This window comes from Chiloscyllium punctatum, chromosome 15 (genome assembly GCF_047496795.1).
Source record: "Chiloscyllium punctatum isolate Juve2018m chromosome 15, sChiPun1.3, whole genome shotgun sequence".
NCBI lineage: Eukaryota > Metazoa > Chordata > Chondrichthyes > Orectolobiformes > Hemiscylliidae > Chiloscyllium > Chiloscyllium punctatum.
Window position 1 is genome coordinate 104,026,292 of NC_092753.1, and position 12,506 is coordinate 104,038,797.

The 12,506-nt window shown below is 45.1% G+C and overlaps 1 long non-coding RNA gene across 1 annotated transcript in view; it reads left to right on the forward strand.

Annotated features, from left to right (window-relative positions):
- The first annotated feature begins 601 nt into the window (after positions 1-601).
- Positions 602-12,506, forward strand: part of LOC140485938 (uncharacterized) — a 62,800-nt gene continuing 50,895 nt past the window's right edge. Inside the window, exons 1-2 of the long non-coding RNA XR_011962484.1 lie at positions 602-762; positions 7,612-7,672. This is a non-coding gene — a long non-coding RNA (uncharacterized lncRNA). The remainder of the gene's footprint in view (positions 763-7,611; positions 7,673-12,506) is intronic.

Consider the following 12,506-nt stretch of genomic DNA (forward strand, 5'->3'; position numbering starts at 1 on the left):
TTTGGAAAGTTAAAATCCCCTACCATTATCACCCTATTATTACAGATGGCTGAGATCTCCTTACAAATTTGTTTCTCAATTTCCCACTGACTATTATGAGGTCTATAATGCAGTCTCAATGAGATGATCATTCCTTTCTTATTTAGCATGCACAAGATGAGCCAAATGGTCTCTTCTGTGCTGTATCATGTCTATGGCTCTAAGAGACAATCTAACTATTGCCCCTTGACTTTCAATGGTGTTAGCAATAGTAAATCCCCCACTATTAACATCTTCGGGTTATCATTGACCAGAAACTTAACTGGTCTTGCTCTATAAATACAGTGGTTCCAAATGTAGGTCAGAGGCTCGGAATACTGTGCCAAGTAACTCACTTCCTGACTCCCCAAAGTCTGTCCATCAACTACAAGGCACAAGTCAGGAGTGTGATGGAATACTCCCCACTTGGAGGGAGTGAGGACTGCAGATGCTGGAGATCAGGGTCGAGAGTTTGGTGCTGGTCAGGCAGCATCCAAGGAGCAGGAGAGTCAACATTTCGGGATAAACCCTTTCAGCCATTCCTGATGAACGGCTTAAGTATTTGAGTGGGAGCAGCAGCTGAGTAAAAACGAACCCGGAAGACTACAGCTAAAGTAAGACAGTTTGTTTTAAAATTATTTACCTGTAGCGGGCAGCGGTGTTTTTTTTTCTCCCTCTTCACAGAAAGAGTGGGAGCAGCAGGGGAAGTGACGACTACCAGAGGGGCAGCCGGGAAGGAAAGCAGTGAGTATATAAATCATGATAAGAATGTTAGCATTAAGGCACTTTACCTGAATGTTCGTAGCATTCATAACAAAGCAGATGAACTAATGGCACAGATCATCGTGAATGATTATGATGTGGTAGGCATCACAGAGACTTGGTTACAGGGGGGATCAGGACTGGCAGTTAAACCTCCAAGGATTTTCAACTTATTGAAAAGATAGGGAGGTCGGCAGAGGGGGTGGGGTTGCCTTGTTAGTTAAGAACAAAATTCAATCTATTGCACTGAATGACATAGCGTCAGATGATGTGGAGTCTGTGTGGATGGAATTGAGGAACCACAAAGGCAAAAAAACCATGATGGGAGTTATGTACAGACCTCCTAACAGTGGTCAGGACCAGAGGTGCAACATGTACCGGGAAATAGAGAAGGCATGTCAGAAAGGCAAAGTCACGGTGATCATGGGAGACTTCAATATGCAGGTGGACTGGGTAAATAATGTTGCCAGTGGATCCAAAGAAAGGGAATTCATGGAATGCTTACAGGATGGCTTTTTGGAACAGCTTGTCATGGAGCCCACAAGGGAGCAGGCTATTCTGGACCTAGTGCTTTGCAATGAACCAGCCTTTATAAAAGATCTTAAAGTAAGGGAACCCTTAGGAAGCAGCGATCATAATATGGTAGAGTTCAGTCTGGAGTTTGAAAGAGAGAAGGCAAAATCAGATTTAATGGTGATGCAGTTAAATAAAGGTAATTATGAGGGCATGAGAGAGGAACTGACAAAAATAGACTGGAAGCAGAGGCTTGTGGGGAAGACAGTAGAGCAACAATGGCAGGAGTTTGTGGGTATAATTAAGGACACTGTACAGAGGTTCATCCCCCAGAAAAGAAAGATTATCCAGGGAGGGATTAGACAGCCATGGCTGACAAAGAAAGTCAGGAAATGTATTAAAGAAAAAGAGAGATCCTATAAAGTGGCCAAGAGCAGTGGGAAATCGGAAGATTGGGAAGGCTACAAAAACAAACAGAGGATAACAAAGAGAGTAATAAGAAAGGAGAGGATCAAATATGAAGGTAGGCTAGCCAGTAATATTAGAAATTATAGTAAAAGTTTTTTTCAATACATAAGAAACAAACGACAGGCAAAAGTAGACATTAGGCCACTTCAAACTGATGCTGGAAGCCTAGTGATGGGAGATAAGGAAATAGCAGGAGAACTTAACAAGTACTTTGTGTCAGTTTTCACAGTGGAAGACATGAATAATATCCCAACAATTAAAGGGAGTCAGGGGGCTGAGTTGAGTATGGTTGTCATTACGAAAGAGATAGTGCTAGAAAAGCTAAAAAGTCTTAAAATTGATAAATCTCCTGGCCCTGATGGGATACATCCTAGAGTTCTGAGAGAGGTGGCTGAGGAAATAGCGGAGGCATTGGTTGAGATCTTTCAAGAGTCACTGGAGTCACGGAAAGTCCCGGATGATTGGAAGATCACGGTTGTAACCCCATTGTTCAAGAAAGGATCAAGACAAAAGATGGAAAATTATAGGCCAATTAGCCTAACCTCGGTTGTTGGTAAAATTCTAGAATCCATAATTAAGGATGAGGTTTCTAAATTCTTAGAAGAGCAGAGTCTGATTAGAACAAGTCAACATGGATTTAGTAAAGGGAGGTCATGCCTGACAAACCTGTTGGAATTCTTTGAAGAGGTGACAAGTGGGTTAGACTAGGGAAACCCAGTGGATGTGGTCTATCTAGACTTCTAAAAGGCCTTTAATAAGGTGCCACACGGGAGGCTGCTGAGCAAGGTAAGGGCCCATGGTGTTCGAGGTGAGCTACTGGCATGGATTGAGGATTGGCTGTCTGACAGAAGGCAGAGAGTTGGGATAAAAGGTTCTTTTTCGGAATGGCAGCCGGTGACAAGCGGTGTCCCGCAGGGTTCAGTGTTGGGGCCACAGCTGTTCGCATTATATATTAATGATCTGGATGAAGGGACTGGGGGCATTCTAGCGAAGTTTGCAGAAGATACGAAGTTAGGTGGACAGGCAGGTAGTACTGAGGAAGTGGGGAGGCTGCAGAAGGATCTAGACAGTTTGGGAGAGTGGTCCAGGAAATGGCTGATGGAATTCAACGTGAACAAATGCAAGGTCTTGTACTTTGGCTTTACGAATTTTCTCACCATTTAGAAAGTAGTCTGTGCTTTTATTCTTTTTGCCAAAGTACAAAGGGATCTGGGAATGCTAGTCGAGGATTCTCTAAAGGTCAACATGCAGGTTGAGTCTGTGATTAAGAAAGCGAATGCAATGTTGTCACTTATCTCAAGAGGGTTGGAATATAAAAACACCATTGTGCTACTGAGACTTTATAAAGCTCTGGTTAGGCCCCATTTGGAGTACTGTGTCCAGTTTTGGTCCCCACACCTCAGGAAGGACATACTGGCACTGGAACGTGTCCAGCGGAGATTCACACGGATGATCCCTGGAATGGTAGGTCTAACATATGAGGAACGGCTGAGGATCCTGGGATTGTATTCATTGGAGTTTAGAAGATTAAGGGGAGACTTAATAGAGACGTACAAAATAATACATGGCTTGGAAAGGGTGGATGCTAAGAAATTGTTTCCGTTAGGTGAGGAGACTAGGACCCGTGGACACAGCCTTAGAATTAGAGGGGGTAAATTCAGAACAGAAATGCGGAGACATTTCTTCAGCCAGAGAGTGGTGGGCCTGTGGAATTCATTGCCGCGGAGTGCAGTGGAGGCCGGGACGCTAAATGTCTTCAAGGCCGAGATTGATAAATTCTTGTTGTCTAGAGGAATTAAGGGCTACGGGGAGAATGCGGGTAAGTGGAGTTGAAATGCCCATCAGCCATGATTGAATGGTGGCGTGGACTCGATGGGCCGAATGGCCTTACTTCCACTCCTATGTCTTATGGTCTTATGGTCTTAAGCCCGAAGTGCCGATTCTCCTGCTCCTCGGATACTCCCCACTTGCCTGGATGGATAGAGCTCCAACAACGCTTGAGAAACTCAACACCACCCAGGACAAAGCAGCCCACTTGGCCGAACAAATTGATTAGAAAATAGGTCATGTTATTACACACCTCTGGAACAGGTGGGATTTGAACCTGGGCCTTTCAGTCCAGAGGTCAGGACACTACCATGGTGCCATAAGACAGTAGTCCACTTCATTGCACCACATTCACAGACATCCCATGGCTCAGTAGTAGCAGTGTATAACATCTACAAGATAACCATCTTGTACCAACTACCATTTACACAACCACCTGATGAAGGAGCAGTGCTCCAAAAGCTAGTGCTTCCAAATAAACCTGTTGGACTATAATCTGGTGTGGTGTGATTTCTAACTTTGTACACCCCAGTCCAACACCGGCAGGTCCACATCACATCTCCAAGATGCACTGCAGAAATTCCCCAAAGATCCTTAGCACCACCCAAACCTATGATCACTTCCATCCAGAGGGACAAGGGCAGCAGATACATGGGAACACCATCCCCTGCAAGCCACTCACCATCCTGACTTGGAAATATATCACTTCACTGTTGCTGGGTCAAAATCTCCAAATTCCCTCCCAAAGGGCATTGTGGGTCACCCTACAGCACATGGACTGCAGCGGGTCAAGGAGGCAGCTCACCCCCACCTTCTCAAGGGGACAACTAGAGATGGGCAATAAATACTGGGCCAGGCACTGCAGCCGGTGAATCATTGTCTCCATTTACAAAACAAAAGCTACAAAGCAGTAAGAGATAACAGAATGGCTCGGTGCTGGGTCCACTGCTTTTTCTCATTTATATAGACGATTTGGATTTTTAGGAGGTACAGTTAGTAAGTTTGCAGACGACACCAAAATTGGAGGGGTAGTGGACAGCGAAGAGGGTTACCTCAGATCACAACAGGATCTGGACCAGATGGGCCAATGGGCTGCAGAGTGGCAGATGGAGTTTAATTCAGATAAATGCGAGGTGCTGCATTTTGGAAAGGCAAATCAGGGCAGGACTTATACACTTAATGGTAAGTCTTAGAGAGTGTTGCTGAACAAAGAGACCTTGGAGTGCAGGATCATAGCTCCTTGAAAGTGGAGTCGCAGGTAGATTGGATAGTGAAGAAAGTGTTTGGTATGCTTTCCTTTATTGGTCAGAGTATTGAGTACAGGAGTTGGGAGGTCATGTTGCGGCTGTATAGGACATTGGTTAGGCCACTTTTGGAATACTGCACTCAATTCTGGTCTCCCTGCTATAGGAAGGATGTTGTGAAACTTGAAAGGGTTCAGAAAAGATTTACAAGGATGTTACCAGGGTTGGAGGGTTTGAGCTTTAGGGAGAGGCTGAACAGGCTGGGGCTGTTTTCCCTGGAGCGTCGGAGGCTGAGGGGTAACTTATAGAGGTTTGTCGAATCATGAGGGGCATGGATAGGGTAAATAGGCAAATTCTTTTCTCTGGGGTGGGGGAGTCCAGAACTAGAGGGGCATAGGTTTAGGGTGAGGGAGGAAAGATATAAAAGAGACAACTTTTTCACAGACAAGGTGGTGCTTGTATGGAATGAGCTGCCAGAGGAAGTGGTGGAGGCTGGTACAATTACAGCATTTAAAAGGCATCTGGATGGGTATATGAATAGGAAGGGTTTGGAGGGATATGGGCCGGGTGCTGGCAAATGGGACTAGATTAATTTAGGATACCTGGTCAGCATGGGCAAGTTGGACCGAAAGGTCTGTTTCCATGCTGTACATCTCTATGACTCTATGACAGTTAGACCTTGAGACAGAGCAATGAAACATTACAGTGAGACATGTATGTAGTATAATGAGGGTGGATTTAAATTTGTAAAGCAAGGGTAAACTGATGAATGGGCCTATTTTGAAAATACCACAGGGCAAACTAGATAAGATGGGAAACGGGATAAAAAGTGATTGACAGTGAACAAAGAAATACTCACATTCCAATGGGCCAGAAGGAGATAAAGGTAAGATTAAAGTGAGTGTACAGGTAGTTCTGGGATAACGCATGTTTCTGCAGTATTATAGTTTGGCTATAACATTACTGAAGAATTAGGCAACAGTATTTTGGAGAATGCTTACTTCTATTTGTAATAGTGTAATTGCAGTGGGGATCAGTTCAGACGTTTTGTTCTGTCCTTGTGCTGATGTCAGCTGCCAACATTGCAGCTTTCTGTGAGAGATGCTGTACAGAGAGCAGCTTCCTTACCTTTTTTTCAATGTACTCTGTTAAACTTTTGTTTCATTAATAGATATCATTTTAACCTTCCTTCAGGCTGTGCTGTACTTTGTGAGAGAGTTCTGGGTGATTTTTGAGAGATTGTGAGTGATTTTCTTTTGCTGATCTACCCCTATCCCACTTTTCCCATAGGCCCCATTATTTCGATTTAGTGATTTTCCATTAAATGAGGCTTCACTGGAACGCAACTATGGTGCATGTAAATACAGAGAGTATCATGAACCAAATTGGGGAACTGGAAACCGAAATTGCTCAGGGGGTCTGTCATAGTAACATTGACTGAAATCTGACTCACGCCAGAACAGGACCGGAAACTTATCACTATAGTCCTCTGTAGGTCACTTGGGGGACTTGGAACACACACCTTTCCCTTCTTAGTCCAAAGGCAGTTTTCCAAAGCAGTCTTATGCCTATGTCCAAGTTCTCCAAGTACTCCTTGTTAGTTTTTCCTATTATTAGCGAGCCATCTAGATAAATGGGTACCTGGCTGGACCTTGCAAAATATTCTCCTGAAAAATTGTACAGGCTGACGATACCCCATGTGGCATTGGTGTATTAGTACAAACCCTTATGGGTATTAACTGTAGCATGGCTCATGTCCAGCTTTGTGAAGGACAGCCCCCTTGTCAGCTTTACCTATAAATCCTCAATGAGAAGGATTGGGTATTTATCCAGCGGCAAAAAGTAGTTTATTATTTGTTTAAAATCCCCACAAAGGCTAACTGACCCATCAGGCTTCACAGTCAGTATGACCAGCGCAGCCCATTCCCCATTTAACCAGATGGTTATTTTGATTGACTTTGATTGGATGTTGCTAAGCAATTTGACCACTCCAAACCAGATGTAGGTGGACTCCCCACAGTGTGCACTCTCCTGGATACCGGTCTATGAGTTCACTTACTCAGTTTAGTGCTCGTGGAACTGTTTTGCTGTCTTGTGTCTGCATATGGATAGCAACAATAAAGTCTTACTGTCCTGGATCCTGGAGAAAATTTTAACCGTTTGGCTGAGGCTTGGCTTTGTTTTAGGGTTTTGCTGTGGGCTGACCGAGAGTCCCTCTGTTCAGGATATGTCCTGAGTGAGGCTGTGTAATTGCCTTCACTCAAGTGTTGTTCCCCAAGCTCAGTCAGACTGGTGAGGGGGTCCACTTCCATTGGAACACCCTGTACCTCATCTGCTCCACTTGCCACACTTTCCAGTGATAAAGCCAGTTGTAGTGCCTGTTAAAATCCAGTTGGGCTTCAGCTAGAAGGCACTTTTGCATGGCTACATCATTAATGCCACATACCAAACTCAGCATCTCATTAAAGCTTAAACCTAAGCCACAGGCTTCTGCCTGTCATCTGAACTTAGTCCAATATTCCACCACAGATTACTGGTTTTACTCAGCAAAGCAAAAACCAGGGGAATGTCTCAGAAATAGAGGCGGCTTAGGGTCATAATATTTGTTAACTCTGTCTGTGAATTCTCAAACATGTTCAGTATCTGCTGCCTCAGAGAATGTTAGGCTCTAGGAGTCAGAGAAAGCTGCAGCTCCACAGGCTGTCAGGGAAATTACTCATTGCTTTTCATCTACTGCAATGTCATTCGCCTGGAAAAAAATAACATATTTGTTCCACAGACTGAGCCCAGCCCTCGACAGCAGGATCGAACAAGTCAAGCTTCCAAAACAAAGACATGATGTAAGAAATCCTTACCCCAACTCAACGACAATTATTATCAGTGAGTTACTTCAGGAATGTGCTTTACTCTCATTGCCATTGAAATAACTCCATTTTAGGCCAGTTTCCTGTCACCAACTCACCTTCTATTTACACGGGAAGAGTCTTTGACTTTAGTACTGCCTCATTCAGAATCAACTGTTCGAGTGTCAGTATCTCCGACAGTCCTGTTCATACCTGTCAGCCAGGCCTCTCTGACAAGCCCCAATCAGGGAACTCTTATTCGACAAGTTCTAGCTGGCTGACCTCACTATAGTCACTACACAGAGTGGGGAAAAGGGGATGAGGTATAGCAGTCTTGGTCAGAGATCGTATCAATGCCCTTGAATGAGATACAATGCCCCTGAATTAGAACCTACACAGTCAGTGGTGAGAAACAGGATGGGATCAGTGATCAGAAGGAAGTAGAAGAGAGCATTTGTAAGCAGATTATGGAAAATTGTAGGACAAGTTGGGTTCTGAGGGTTGGTGATTCAGTAGAACATGGAACAATACAGCGCAGAACAGGCCCTTTGGCCCTCGATGTTGCGCCGACCTGTGAACTATTCTCAGCTCGTCCCCCAAAACTATCCCAAAATCATCCATGTGTTTATCTAAGGATTGTTTAAATTTCCCTATTGTGGCTGAGCTAACTACATTGGCAGATAGGGCATTCCACGCCCTTACCACTCTCTGAGTAAAGAACCTGCCTCTGACATCTGTCTTAAATCTATCACCCCTCAATTTGTAGTTATGCTCCCTTGTACAAGCTGATGTCATCATCCTAGAAAAAAAAACTCACTGTCTACCCCATCTAATCCTCTGATCATCTTGTATGTCTCTATCAGATCCCTTCTTCTTTCCAATGAGAACAGACCCAAGTCTCTCAGCCTTTCCTCATAAGACCTTCCCTCCAGACCAGGCAACATTCTGGTAAGTCTCCTCTGCACCTTTTCCAATGCTTCCACCTCCTTCCCGAAATATGGGGACCAGAACTGTACACAATATTCCAAGTGTGGCCGCACCAGTGTTTTGTATAGAAGCAGCATGATATTGCGGCTACAGAACTCAATCCCTCTCCCAATAAAACCTAACCTACTGTATACCTTCTTAACAGCACTATCCACCTGGGTGGCAACTTTCAGGGATCTATGTATATGGACTCCAAGATCCCTCTGCACATCCACACTACCAAGAATCTTTCCATTGACCCAGTATTCTGCCTTCCTGTTATTCTTCCCAAAGTGCATCACCTCACATTTAGCTGCATTGAACTCCATTTGCCACCTCTCAGCCCAATTCTGCAGTTTATCCAAGTCTCCCGCAACCTGTAACATTCTTCGAAACTGTCCACTACTCCACCGACTTTAGTGTCATCTGCAAATTTACTAATCCATCCACTTATGGCTGCGTCTAAGTCATTTATAAAAATGACAAACAGCAGTGGTCCCAAAACAGATCCTTGTGACACACCACTAGTAACTGGACTCCAGGCTGAATATTTTCCATCAACCACCACTCGCTGCCTTCTTTCAGAAAGCCAGTTTCTAATCCAAACTACTAAATTACTCTCAATTCCACGCCTCTGCATTTTCTCCTACAGCCTACCATGTGGAACCTTATCAAAGACTTTACTGAAGTCCATGTATACCACGTCAACTGCCCTACCCTCATCTACATGTTTGGTCACCTTCTCAAAAAACTCAATGAGGTTTGTGAGACACGACCTGCCCTTGAAGAAACCATATTGACTATCTCAAATCAAATTGTTGCTTGCTAGATGATTATAATCTTATCTCTTATAATCCTTTCCTAAACCTTTCCTACAACAGAAATAAGGCTCACTGGTCCATAATTACCTGGGTCACCTCTACTGACCTTCTTGAACATGGGCACAACATTTGTAATCCTCCAGTCCTCAGGTACTAAACCTGTAGAACATGACGACTCAAATATCAAAGCTACAGGCTCTGCTATCTCCTCCCTAGCTTCCCAGAGAATCCTCGGATAAATCCCATCTGGCTCAGAGGACTTGTCTACTTTCACTCCTTCTAGAATTGATAACACCTGTTCGCAACTAACCTCGATCCTTTCTAGTCTAATATCTCGTACCTCATTCTTCTCCTCTACAATATTCTCTTTTCCTGAGCGAACACCGATGAGAAATGTTCATTTAGCACCTCTCCGATCTCCACTGGGTCCACACTCAACTTCTCACTTCTGTCTTTGACTGGCCCTATTCCTACCCTAATCATCCTTTTATTCCTCACATACCTATAGAAAGCTTTAGGGTTCTCCATTATTGTATTTGCCAAAGACTGCTCGTGTCCTCTCTTTGCTCTTCTTAACTCTCTAAATCCTTCCTAGCTGATCTATAACTCTCCATCACCTCATCTGAGCCATCTTGCCTCATCAACACATAAGCTTCCTTCTTCTGCTTAACAAGAGATGCACTTTCTGTAGTAAACCCCGGTTCCCTTACCTTATCACTTCCTCCCTGCCTGACAGGGACATACCTATCAAGGACACACAATATCTGTTCCCTAAACCAGCTCCACATTTCCATTGTCTGCATCCCCTGCATTTTGCTACTCCATTCTATGCATCCTAATTCTTGACTAATCGCATTATAATTGCCCTTGCCCCATTGATAACTCTTGACCTGTGGCATGTACCTATCCGTTTCCATCACTAAGCTAAATGTAACTGAATTATGGTCACTCTCTCCAAAGTGCTCACCTACAACTAAATCAATCACCTGGCCTGATTCATTACCAAGCACCAGATCCAGTGTGGCCTCCCCTCTTGTCGGCCCTTCGACATACTGTGTCAGGAAACCCTCCTGTACACATTGGACAAAAACTGATCCATCCGACGTACTAGAGTGAAAGCATTTCCAGTCAATGTTGGGGAAGTTAAAGTCCCCCATAATGACCACCCTGTTCCTTTCACTCCTACCCAGAATCATTTTGCTAATCCTCTCTTCCACCTCCCTGGAACTCTGTGGAGGCCTATAAAAAACTCCAAGCAATGTGACCACTCCTCTCCTGTTTCTAAGCTCAGCCCACACTACCTCAGTAGATGAGACCTCATCAAAAGTTCTGTCAGCCACCGTTATACACTCCTTGACTAACAAGGCCACACCTCCCCCCTCTTTTACCGCCTTGGCTGTTCTTAATGAAAGATCTAAACCCTGGAACCTGCAACATCCATCCCTCACCCTGCTCTATCCATGTCTCCGAAATGGCCACAACATCGAAGTCCCAGGTACCTATCCATGCTGCAAGCTCACCTACCTTATTTTGGATACTTCTGGCGTTGAAGTAGACACATTTCAAACCAGTTTGCTGTCTGCCAGCACATTCCTGTGACCCTGAAATCCTGTCCCTGACCTCTCTACTCTGATCCTCCTGTGCCCTGCAACTACACCTGAGGTTCCCATCCCCCTGCTGAGCTAGTTTAAACCCAACCGAATAGCACCAGCAAATTTCCCACCCGGGATATTAGTATCCCTCTGGTTCATGTAAGACCGTCCTGTTTGTACAAGTCCCACCTTCCCCAGAATGAGCCCCAATCATCCAAGTATCTGAAACCTCCCTCCTGCACCATCCTTGAGGCCACGTGTTTATCTGATGCCTCCCCCTAATCCTTGCCTCGCTATCACGTGGCACAGGTAACAATCCAGAGATAACAACTCTGTTTATTCCAGCTCTCACTTCCACCCTAGCTCCCTGAAACCCTGCCTTACATCCCTTTCCCTCTTTCTACCTATGTCGTTGGTACCTACATGGACAATGACTTGAGGCTGGTCACCCTCTCCCTTCAGGACCCCAAAGATATGATCCGAGACATCATAGACCCTGGCACCTGTGAGCAACACACCAACCGCGAGTCTCGTTCATTCCCAACAAACCTTCTATTTGAGCCTCTAACTATTGAGTCCCCAGTGATTAACACTCTCCTCCTTTCCCTCCTTCCCTTCTGTGCAACAGGGACAGGCTCTGTGCCAGAGACCTGGGCCCCACTGCATACCCCTGGTAAGTCGCCCCCCCCCAACAGTATCCCAAACGGTATACATGTTTTTCAGGGGAACGACCACAGGGGATCCCTCCACTGACTGTTTCTTCCTGCTGTGAACAGTCACCCAGCTTTCTTCTTGCCTTGGAGTAACTACTTCCCTGTAACCCTTATCTATCACAGCCTCTGCCTCCCGAATGATCCGAAGTTCATCCAACTCCCACTCCAGTTCCCTAACACGGTCTTGGGAGGAGGGAGAGTTGGGTGCACTTCCTGTAGATGTACTTGGATGGGACACTAATGGTGTCCCTGACCTCAAACATCCTGCAGGAGGAACATTGCTCTCCCTGCACTGCCATCCCTGCTAGTCCCCTCGTCACAAAGTAAAAAAGAAGAGACGCTTACTTGATAAGTTTCTGGTCTTTAAGGTTAGAGGAGGTGGTTGGGTGGGAGGCCCTACAATGGTAGGGTCTCTGGTTGAGAAAACACTGACTTATATAGCTGGACGGAAATAAAATTAAGAGGTCCCTCCTTTCCCAGAAACCTCTGCTCTCTGATTTCAAATTTAAAAGCTCAAATCAGTGACTCACTGCTCCCGGCAGGCCCCTGGTCCAAGCTCCCACCCTTCGAGTTGCTGCTGCCGCTGAGAAACAGAAATGAAGGACTCCTGTGCTCATGGTAAGTTTTTCACTGACCTGAGGGTCAACTGGGTAAAAGGTAGAGTGTGGGACACAGAAAAGGAGAAATTCCTGCAATGTGAGCAGGAGAACTTTCTGGATCAGTACATTTCTAGTCCGAC